Raw genomic sequence first — 12,145 nt, 5'->3', positions numbered from 1 at the left:
GTAACTGAGGAGACATTGCATGCAAACAGCTTGACTCAGGGCTGGGGAACAGGTGTTGTGCCCAAAAGTGATTGTCTGCCAGAAAGTGATTGCCGTCCGCGGGAGCGCGCGCAGCTGCTTAAAGCTGCAGCGCCCGGATTACTTGCGTTGCCAGCTACTTCCGTGCCACTGATAAAACGTGGGGGGAAAAACAACAACAGAAAAAAACACATTTATGCTTTTGTTATTAGGCAAGGGTATGCATTTATGGAACTTTAATGTTTCTTGTAACCGAATTGTGACGCTTATCAGAAGGTTGCTTTCAGTGTGTAGCGCTGTCACGAATGACTACAGGCATCACGATGGAATAATTAATGCCTACAGGTTTAGTATGTCTACTCTCGTTGTTCATATTTGTTATAAGACTGTCGAATAGTAGTTAAAACAATAAAGACCTATTGTGCCAGTATCACCATGACTCTTTCTTGTTTGTTCAGAATAACGACTGAGAACATGGCATTTTAGCGCTACCAAAAAGTGATTATGAATGGTGGACTGCTTCATGATCTGAGTATTTTGCAAGATTGTTATTTACATACTTATTTGTATAACACTTTTAACAAAATACTCGTGTTACCTTGTTTTGTCTAATTCATATTGGCTGCAACATTTACCCATGTTGGTACCACAGGAGCTGTGCCAAGAAGCCCCGCAAGAGCAAAAAAAACCCCATTTGTTTGTGAAGCATGCTGGTCAGAAAGTTAGGGTCGCTATCAGTTTTTCTAGGGATTTGAATTGTTTCTTGTTTTGTATCGTTGTCTCCTATAATATTTATTGTTTTTTTTTATTTGTTTATTAATTCATTAATTTATGTTCGTGTTGCTGTGTGTGTTTCTGTGTTGTTCACAACATTATAGTTCAGCTTTGATTGCAATTTGTTTGTAGGATTATTCAATTAGTTTGTGTTTCCTAACATGTTAGCATAGTTACTGTATGCAAAGAATTAATATGTATGTTGTTCCATGGTTTACTGGTGTTGAGCTTCCACTATACCCCCTGTTTCTGGTCTATTTGTTAGTTTATTTTAACTGGTGGTTTCTTCTTTAATTGGATGTAATTGTTATTCGTTTTTGGTTTTCATTTCAATTAATAAGTGCTGTATTGGAATGACATTTTTATTACCGTTTGTTTTCTCTTTCCTATTACTTAGTGTTCCTAATGTGTTTAAGCAGATCTCCTCCCACCTGTTTCCATTTGGCCATTATCCTTTTTTTGTATTATTTTTGAATTACAACATTTTTGAAATTTGACGTTTTATGCACAGGTTGAAAATGACATATTATCGGTATTAATGTTCTTTTAAAAGTTATTCAGCAGTTCTAAGGGAATGTTTGGGCTCCTGTGTGTCACATTTAACCCTTCTTGATGATACCCAACAAGTTTGAAGCAGAAATATTGTTTCAGTGACAAGATATAGGCGGCAATCACTTTTTGGCAGGTTGTAAGTGGCGTATTATGAGTTTTATTGTTCCCTTAATGGTTATTCAGCAGTTCTAATGGACTGTTTGAGATATAATATGTCACATATGAGCCTTCAGAACGATATGCAGCAAGTTTGAAGCAGAAATATTGTTTCAGTGACAAGATATAGGCGGCAATCACTTTTTGGCAGGCTGAAAATGGCATTTTATCAGTTTTATTGTTCTCTTAAAGGTTATTCAGCAGTTCTGAGGGACTGTTTGAGATGTAATATTTGACATATGACCCTTCTGAATGACATCCACCAAGTTTGAAGCAGAAATAGTATTTCATTGACAAGTTATAGTCCACAATCACTTTTTGGAAGGCTGAAAATGGCATATTATCAATGTTAATATTCCTTTAAACGTTATCCAGCAGTTCTAAGGAACTGTTTGAGATGTAATATTTGACATATGACCCTTCTGAATGTCATCTGCCAAGTCTGAAGCAGAAATAGTATTTCAGTGACAAGTTATAGACCACAATCACTTTTTGGCAGGTTGGAAATTGCATATTATCAGTTTTGTTGTTCCTGTACAAGTTATTCAGCAGTTCTTGGAGAGTTTTTGGGATATAATATATCACATGTAACCCTTCTGGAATATATCCAACAAGTTTGAAGCCGAAATATTGTTTCAGTTACAAGTTGTAGGCCACAATCACTTTTTGGTAGTGCTAAAATGCCATGTTCTCAGTCGTTGTTCTGAACAAACAAGAAAGAGTCATGGTGATACTGGCACAATAGGTCTTTATTGTTTTAACTACTATTCGACAGTCTTATAACAAATATGAACAACGAGAGTAGACATACTAAACCTGTAGGCATTAATTATTCCATCGTGATGCGTGTAGTCCATCGTGACAGCGCTACACACTGAAAGCAACCTTCTGATAAGCGTCACAATTCGGTTACAAGAAACATTAAAGTTCCATAAATGCATACCCTTGCCTAATAACAAAAGCATAAATGTTTTTTTTTTTTCCCCACGTTTTATCAGTGGCACGGAAGTAGCTGGCAACGCAAGTAATCCGGGCGCTGCAGCTTTAAGCAGCTGCGCGCGCTCCCGCGGACGGCAATCACTTTCTGGCAGACAATCACTTTTGGGCACAACACCTGCACAGTCCTGTCTTAGACATTTTTACTGGTGCATGCGCAGTGCACTATTTGCTTCTAACAGTTATGGGAAACCCCCGTTCTACAGTAACACTAGTGAGATGTTCTTTCTTTGGCTTAGGACTGTATAAATGACTAACAACATCTTCAGCATAATACATTAACAATAGATTCTAGTTTATAGCATTATAGCTTGAAAATAATTATTCACTTCAAACCTGAAAATCTTTCACTGGTAAGAACATAATCAGCATTTCACTTTGTCATCATCAAGTTACATGTAGTTTCCATGAATAGCAATAGCATTTTTAAACAGTCCATCTTCTACGCCTTAGTGTTCATACATGGAGTTTTGGCTTGCAAACTCTCCCAGATCATCTAATGTAAGAACTGCCAGCCAGCTGACAGGACTGTTCAGCCATCTGCAAGCCTTTTGTGTACACCATCTGGAAGTTGTACTTTTGCAGTCTCAGCATCATGCGCTGCAGTCTGGAGCTGACTGTATGGGCTTGTTTAGGATTGTGACTAATGGCTGATGATCAGTTTAGATTTGGAGCTGTGACGTTTTCTAATGTGTGGGCATCTCATTAATTGCTTTGGTCTTTGCTGGATCAGGCTTTAAGCCTTTGCCTGTGAAAACATGTCCAACATAACAGACTTCTTTGAGTAGGATTTGCACTTTAGGGGGTTAAGTCCCAGTTTGACTTCCCTTGCACGGTTGAGTACCGTTCTGAGATTCTGTTAATGCTCTTTCATATCTCTTCCACCAGTGATTATGTCGTCAACAGCACAGGGGTATCCAGCAAAGATCTGCTCTACTGCACTCTGGAACACCTCAGCGTTATCTGCCAAGCGTTATCTGCCTAGAGGAGCATTTCACATCCAGGACAGAAAAGACTGTGAAGTTAGGCATTTGTGCGCCCACTGCCTCTATGGTATGGATAGGGTGATGCAGGCGTTTCAGAGCTTTATTTAAATCTCTTTGATCAATGCAGTCTAATGTCATCTGAATTTTAGAGTAGAGGTTGTACATCTTGATCCACTACAAAGAATTGCAGAGGGTATTCCTTGCCTCCAGAGTGACACGAGCGTTTAGCTGTGCCAGCTGTTTGATTTCCTCACCTCCATATGCCTCCAGTTTGGTTTTCTGTGATGGCAGGAGTTTTCCATCTTGTTTCAGTTGTACAAAAAGAACGGCTGGAATGTCATTACATTTAGCACTGCTCTATTGGTTTTCTATTAATATGCACAGCGGTGAATATGTCATTCCTGTAGAGAAAACCGGGATTCACAGAGTCTACATTGACCCCATTCACAAAGAACATTTCCTCATCACTGCTGGGCGCTTGCATCTCAACACTGTTTACAGATCTCTTTTTAAATCCCCTTGTTTGTGATGACTTGCAGCATTTCTGGAAGTGATTCCATTTTTTGCATTTATGACATTACTGCCATATGCTGGGCATTTATCTCTTTTTGCCATGTGGCTTCCTCCACAGTTGTTACAGTTAGTTATTGCATGTGCAGCACTCTGTTCTGATTGTGCTGAATGCTATTCATTTCCTTACACAGTTTCCAGGTCTACACTAACCATACATTTACTTACATACAGAAATACATTATCGTATGTATTTCTCCTCTTTGTTATTTATTCCTGCACAGCTGGCTTGGATCACCCATAATTTTGTTGTACATGTACAATGACAATAAAGGTCTATTCTATTCTATTCTATTCTACATTTAACATTTAAATATGAATAAACGTATACTGATATGGAGTCAGTTCATTAAAAGTCACCTATTTTCTCCTTCATAGTTTCAGTCGAGTGTTTAATGGTGGGTTAAAACTTGCCTCTTTCAGTTCCGTGATCACACTTACAGAAAACAGGGTCACAATGACACAGACGTGTTATTAGGAGTCATTCTTTATTCCCACTACACGTCATAAACACTTTTTCTTTCCAGTTTTATACTGAATACTGAAATGTCTGCATTTGTTGAAAGCATGACTCATTCAACCAGTAGAGGCTTGATTTTAACATTTACTGAGCAGCAACCTTCAAAATATACGCCAGGTGTTCACAGTAGAATTAAAGTTATATTGGTGGCACTGGATTCAGCTGCAGGTTGTGCTGTGCAAACACTGACCTTCTAGTTTATACTTGGGTTTCTGTGAAAGTTTTTATAGTCAAAGTTTTTTATATCTACTGTTTATTGTGTTATTGTGTTCTCCTCATTCTCCCAAATAATTGATAAGGACTGAAAAAACCGTGAGAGTGACACAACAGTTTCCTGTTTGAATTTGAGTTCTTCCGCTGTGGAGTTTCCCATCTTCTTCTTCCTGGTCCTGTGTGTGTGTGGGTTCCCTCCAGGTGCTCAGTCTTCCTCCCCCAGTCCAAAGACATGTATATAAGGATAACTGCTGCTTCTAAATTGACTGTAGGTGTGAATGTGAGCATGAATGGCTGTGGGCCTCTCTGAGAAAGAAGAGAAGAAGGAAAAAAGAAAAGAAGAAGAAGAAAATGGCAGCTGACAAACCGTATCCATGCAAACGCTACACAAATGCAGGTGTAAACATAGCAGGTTACAGAAACAACAGAAGTAAGATCTAAAGTGTGAGTAACACTGTTTCTGTGGACTGAATAACTTCACCACACCATGAATATGAAAGTGAGCCGAGCAACAACTTCTGCACCTCATTTCTGCTTTTCAGATCTTCACATCTGTTTTAGGAACCTATCATCACACTGAGCCACTTCAGTGCCCATCATCAACACTGAACACATTGTGATGTTTTTTAAACCCACCTGAACCAAAGAACTTGGTTTGTTATGTTCAGAAAAAGAGATCCTGTCAATTAAGACAGAGACAGACAGTGAAAGTAACAGACTGACATTGGATCAACTACAGCAAAAGAAAGCAAACACTGAAAAAAGGAGCAATAAGGAGAATCAGAAGTGGCGAGGACGTTAATTTTAGTGGCTCTAAAAACAAAACGTGTTAGCAATCGTTACCAGTGATTCTGCGGTTCTGTGGTTCCACCTCTGCTGCTTCCATGAATAGCAGAGCGGGTTTGTGGCTTTCTCCTGTGTTGATGTTGTTCTGTAAGTGGTCCATGACTATCAGGTTCAGAGCTAACGGGTGATAGTCATTCATGCGTTTTACTGCTGCAATCATCGTACATGTCTTAAGGCACACTGGCACCACAGCCTGGGAGAGATGTTATCTGTTTATGAGCACACTCTCTTTCCTGGAATATTACTCTGACCTGCTGCTTCATGGGGGCTGCTGCACTGCAGTGGCCTCGTCTTCACACCCTCCAAAGCTATTAGCCTGCTATTTGTTGTATTTAGTGTGAAAATAAGATCCTTTTAATTTAATTCATTCGAACAAACACATTTCACACTTTTGTGTTATGAGTTTCACCAAGTCCTCCAAATTTGGTGTTTCAAGTAAATGTGTACCACTGTGGGCAGGAGAGGGCAGCAGAGTGCCTACCATGGGACTGCAATAATGACATGACTGTATAAGCTTGCCTTTCTGACCAAACTGATCAGCTGAATGGCAGCACGTTTCGTCTGCTCATTATTTCTCCTTTTTTAAGGGACCTTAATCTTTTTTCACATCCACTGTTATAATTGCACTACACTGTTCTGACCTCCTGCGCTGAACTGTTTTCAATATGCTGGATTATAGTTTCTATTAGGTATGTCCTTATGAAGTTCCATCCATCCATTCGCTTCCGCTTATCCTTTTCAGGGTCGCGGGGGGCGCTGGAGCCTATCCCAGCTGTCATAGGGCGAGAGGCGGGGTACACCCTGGACAGGTCGCCAGTCTGTCGCAGGGCCAACACACAGGGACAGACAACCATTCACGCTCACATTCACTCCCACATTCACACCTAGTGACAATTTTAGATTATCCAATTAACCTATCCCCACAAGCTTATGAAGTTATATTGCTTATTTATTTTATCTATTTATTTTAATTCTTTGGCTTATTGTCATGACAGGTTATTGTCATGCACGTGAGTAGATGGACAAAGTTTGCTGACCTCAGCTGGCCAGTGGCTTCAAACCCAGGACTTTCTTGCTGTGAGGCAGTGGTGCTAACCACGCACCACACACCATTGTTAAGGCCTGTGAGCTGGTTGTAACAGAGCAAAGAGAAAATATTCAGTCAATGATCATGAGTAGAACAAAATGCAGATTTAGGGCAGAGACATGGACAAAAGCTTCAAAACAAACAGTTTTGGAGGAAATCACAACATTTTCTTTGTATTTGTATTTCTGTAATACCTTTAATCCCAGTGCTGCAGAAAACCTAAAATGAGAGGGGTCTGCACCCTTGTGGAGAGGTGACTGGGAGGTCCCAAACTCTCTGCTCAAAGCTGTTCGTTCCCAAAGAGGACGATGCTGGCATAAGAATACGTGACATTTCTCTAAATTACTGCTAAAATCTAACACAACTCATTGAAACATGTTATGTTTTATCTGCACGACAATGTTGTTTTCTGACTTGTCTGTAGTTTTGTGTTCCTGGTTTTGGAAGAATACAAAATTTTCTAAAACAGATGGACGACTTCTGTAAAATATTTTTTCATTTGTGATCGACTAATTGCCTTTTTTTTTCTTTTTGGTAAATGGCCTGTATTTATATAGCCCTTTACTAGTCCCTAAGGACCCCAAAGCGCTTTACATATCCAGTCAACCACCCATTCACACACACATTCACACACTGGTGATGGCAAGCTACATTGTAGCCACAGCCACCCTGGGGCGCACTGACAGAGGCGAGGCTGCCGGACACTGGCGCCACCGGGCCCTCTGACCACCACCAGTAGGCAATGGGTGAAGTGTCTTGCCCAAGGACACAACGACCAAGACTGTCCAAGCCTGGGCTCGAACCGGCAACCTTCCAATTACAAGGCGAACTCCCAACTCTTGAGCCACGATCGCTCTTTTTTATTTTTATTTTCAATTAATTATTTAATAAGAACCTTAATTCTGAAACTTGGTGGGAGACGTTTAGGAGACCTAAAAGAAAATGGATTTCTTCCAAAACCACAAAATTACAGGTTATCGTTGCTAACATCCTTTACTTTTACAGCCACTACAATACATGTCCTCACCACTATTTACTCTCCTTATTTTGACAGTTAAAGACATCAAAAAGTCTCACCATCTGTAGTCTTGTTAGTCTACAGATGCTTGCTTCCATAAAGCAAGATTGTTCTTTGCAATCTTGCTTTATGGAAAACTGAATTAAGCCGATGAACTGAACCAAAGCATTTGTTTTTTCCTTTTTTAAATTGATATTTCTGTAAATATTTGCTTTTATTTGCTGTGGATGACCCAGTGTCAGTCTGTTAGTCTCACTGTCCACCTGTGTTTTTATACTCTGTATAGAACAAATACAGATGCGCAGGGTCACCTGATGCTGTCTGACCGTTACCCAGCTTTTTAATGTTAAAGAGGGATCACAGAGTGAGTATATAAGATCCTGATGTGGTTTAAACACGCTGCACTGTGTTTTTGTAGGTTCAGTGTTGATGGTGTTGAAATGACTATGAGTGAGTGCGGTCAGAACAGATGACGATCTGAAAAGCAGAAGTGAGGATGAGGAGCCCGTCCTCAGGTCAGCTGCTTTTTTGGCTTTTCCAGTAGAAAAGTGAGATTGAGCTATGGGAAAGTTGGGGAGCACTGAGAAAAACTAGTCAATCTGAATGAGGATTTTCATTTTCTTTCTTTTCTTTTTTTAATCGTTTTTCCATTTCTTTTCTTGTTCTTTCTTCCCGTTTGCCCTTTTCTCACTCAAGTAAAGGCAATATGTATCACTTATAGATGGTTTATCACCTGTTTGTCTGACATAAGACATTGTTCTGATTGGATATTATTCCTATTGGTCATGTGACCTATCACAGTTGATTTAAGATGGTACTGCCCTGTGCTTCATGATGGCTGCTGCCCCTGAATTTGGACAAACCTTAATACTGATGAACAGTAGGTGTGCCTGAAATGTCTGAGAAGATGCAATAAATAAGGAAACTGGAGTTCTGCAGTGAGCGAACTGTTATTTCTTTTCTATTCCCACAAACTTAACCTGCAGTTAACGACCTGCTTCAGCCACAAATATGATTACTTTATGGAAAAAAAGATTAAATAACAATTCAGTTTGATTTATATGACAACACTTCACAACAATGCTCTTCTCAAGGTGTTTTCATGGTAAGGTAAAGACTCTACAGCACACAGTGATAAGCCAATCTCCTTTTAACAGCACTCCTTTTAAAGTGTGGAAGAAGAACTTTGAGCAGAATTTTAACAGAACGAGACTCAAACGATCATCTAGGGGGTGAAGGAGAATCTAGAAAGTTGCATTTGCTTCCTGGTAGTCAGATATCGGTGGAATCTGTGTTTCCAGATGCACTGTAGAAATGAGCAGCTGTGTCACAGCTTTATTAAATGCTGCCTGTAAATGTTGATGGGCAACCAAAGGTCTGATTCACACAACCTCCTCCAGCAAATGTTGAAATGTGTCTGAAAACCATTTAAAGTGACAACATCAAGAAGCTGGTTAAGATTCTGCAGAACAAGTCAGCCTCCTTTCAGGAAATATGAAACAAATGCACGTTTATATAAAAGGGTTCGTTTTTAAACCCTGAAAGAGAAAGTATTCCTAAATATTTGACCCTTATGAATATTAAAGGGTTTGAATTTATGAATTTATGAGATATATTTTCAAGTATTAAAACTTTACATTCATATAATGTCTTTATACTGCATACTGACACAGGTGATCATAAATACAATAACCATACAGTATGAACTTCAGTTTCTTGTAAAGCATTTAAAGTCTTGTAAAGTTAAAAGTTGTGATGGATTCAAAGCATTCAAAGGTCTGTTGTCTTCTCCTGGGGCCTCACAGAGGTTCATGGATGGCAGCAGAAAATCTTTTTGTGTTTCAGTGTAAAAATGTGTTTATGTGCTAAAGAAATAAATATTAAAAATAACACATGTTCAGATAATGCAGTTCATTTTTCTCAGAGGTTATTAAAGCAGTGATAAGTGAGCCTGACGTTTTACCCACTGTGAGGTCACACAGGAAGCTGTGTTAGTGTGGTGCTGATTTCTGATGCTGCGGATATTTGAAGCTTTAAGCTGCACTCAGAGGTGATGTGAACGGGTTTCTTGAAAGTTTCTGAGCTCTGACAGTGAAACAGAAGCATGGAGCTCAACCTGAGGACCTTCATCTTCTTTACTGGTAACTATTTTGTGAACATGTCTGATGTTATCTGCTCACAGACAATGAAAGGTGAGCTTCAGTGTGGGTGCGGTTTTAGAGCCTCAGCGAATAAACGTGAGCAGAGCTCTTACTGAGGGAATCGTGGTGGTGCTTCGTTGAGGACAGACACAGAAATGGACTTAGAAAGTTTTATGTGAAGGGTTCTCGATGATATTAAGTTATATGCTTGTGATTAGTTCCAGGTAAAAAGATAATTGATTAGATATGAGGTAGTGCGGTTCAGCCTTCAGCTAAACTTACTCGTGTTTATAGCTGAAGTGAAACAATATGGTGGACGGGTTGAGTTTCATGAACACCTATACTCTCACACAGCACGCTCACATTCACACGCGTAGCAGAGGAGCGGCTTCTTCATGAACACACGGAGGGCTGACGCTAAATAATGTTCTGTGTTCTGCTGTGTGTTTCACACAGACGTCAGGGTTCTACAGAAGATTAGTTTATGATTAGCATCATTATAAGATATGTGATTTTATCTACATTACATAGATGCAAGAAGGAAATTCTCATATCTGTTAATGTGCATGTTAGCTGAAGCTGAAGCACTCAAGGCCAAAATAATTAAAATCTTTAAAAGAGAAACATGGTGCAAAGTGAGCACAAACCTTCAAAATGGATTAAATATCTTTATGTGGGAGCATCCAGATAAATTATAATGAAAAACCTTGCACACTGACTAAAAGTGAACGAAAGCTTCAACAATACCAATACTTTGTGTTTGTGGCTGACCTGCACCCAAACGAGCTGCTCACTCTTCGACATCTTTTCAATCCTCTCCTGTTTATCCTCCTGTTTGACTTTCTTTCTCTTACCGACAGAGCCTCTCTTTATTTCCACCAAAGAGTTTAAGCTCATTGAAATTTAAGAACAACAATCTATAAGCAAGGCTGGTATGTTTGCATTTAGTGATTGATTTGACTGCTTGACACATAATGCTCAGATATGTAACAGAGTTTTGAGTGGATGCATGTCTTCTCTCTGCATTTTGGAAAGGAATGTGTGATTTGTGATTATTCCTGTTTGGGGTTTTGTGTAAGAGATTAGTGTTTATGTGGTCTGCTCATTGATATTCTGAAATAAAGCTTCAAAGAGAAAAATTTAATTCCAAATTAAATAAAAAACAGTGGATTTAAATGCTTCCTGGAACAGCAGCTCTTCTGCAGTTGTTTCACAGTTTTGGTGGGCACTGGTGTTGACCTCAGCTCTGTCTGAAATGAGCCATGTTACTTCCTCTTCTTTTAAGATTGCATGTTCATTTTCTGGTTAGTTGCTCCTTGTAAGCAGAAGCTTTGTGCAGCTGAGACGACCACACTGGATATCCACTCTCTGAAATTTTGAGTTGTTGTATTATTGACTAATTTTTAATACAAGGGAAACTGCTGTGGATAATAAAGCTTAACAATTAATTTGCTTATGTTTTAAGGAATAAAACATTTTCTGGTTAAAGTATAATAATGCATTTGATGCTGACTTCTTTCTTTTACTTTTTCTTTTATTTGTTCTTTTTTACCTGTCCTCTCCGGCAGTGTAGCGATCAGAATTGTTGTCTGAAGGTTAAACAAAATGTCCAAGTGGAGCATTATTGCTTTTGCTATACTAGTCCACTTGATATGCGTACTTTATTAAACTTTTATAAACATTTTTTTTATTTTGAGTTGTTACAGCCCGAATAGACAATACCGGGAAAAGGAAAGAAGAGAGAAAGAGAAGTTGGGGAGAAAATTAAGAAGAGGGAGAGAAAAATAGAGAAGAAGAGGGATAGAGAGAGAGAGAGAGAGAGAAACACTGAAACAAAAACAAGCAAAAAAAACAAAACAGTATGAAACCACAGAGACAACCAACATGCGTAGCAGTAAATAATAAATATTAAATGTTACTGAGCAGCACACAGTATAAATGACACATGACATGTTTAGAGGCAACAGCCGACCAAGACAGTGTGCATTTGTGAGTACCTGTTTAGACAGCTGTGTGAATGCTTCTGTGCAAACCTGTGTGTGTGCTAATAAGGTTTCTCCATTTAAGTATTTAATGGTAGGTGTGAGGAGCCCCAGCCCTGCCCCCCAGGACATAAAGCAGGCACAGAGGAGACCCAGACCCCAGACTTCCATAGGTCCCCCAGAGCACAAGAGCCCCAGGAGGACCTGGAAGGGGGTCACCAATAGTGCAGAAGCTACAGGGGGCCGCAGCAACAACCCCGCAGGCTCTGCAGGCAGCCGGCTATGC

Source organism: Oreochromis aureus, linkage group 18 (genome assembly GCF_013358895.1).
Source record: "Oreochromis aureus strain Israel breed Guangdong linkage group 18, ZZ_aureus, whole genome shotgun sequence".
NCBI classification, from domain to species: domain Eukaryota; kingdom Metazoa; phylum Chordata; class Actinopteri; order Cichliformes; family Cichlidae; genus Oreochromis; species Oreochromis aureus.
Note: the sequence above shows the minus strand (reverse complement) of the source record.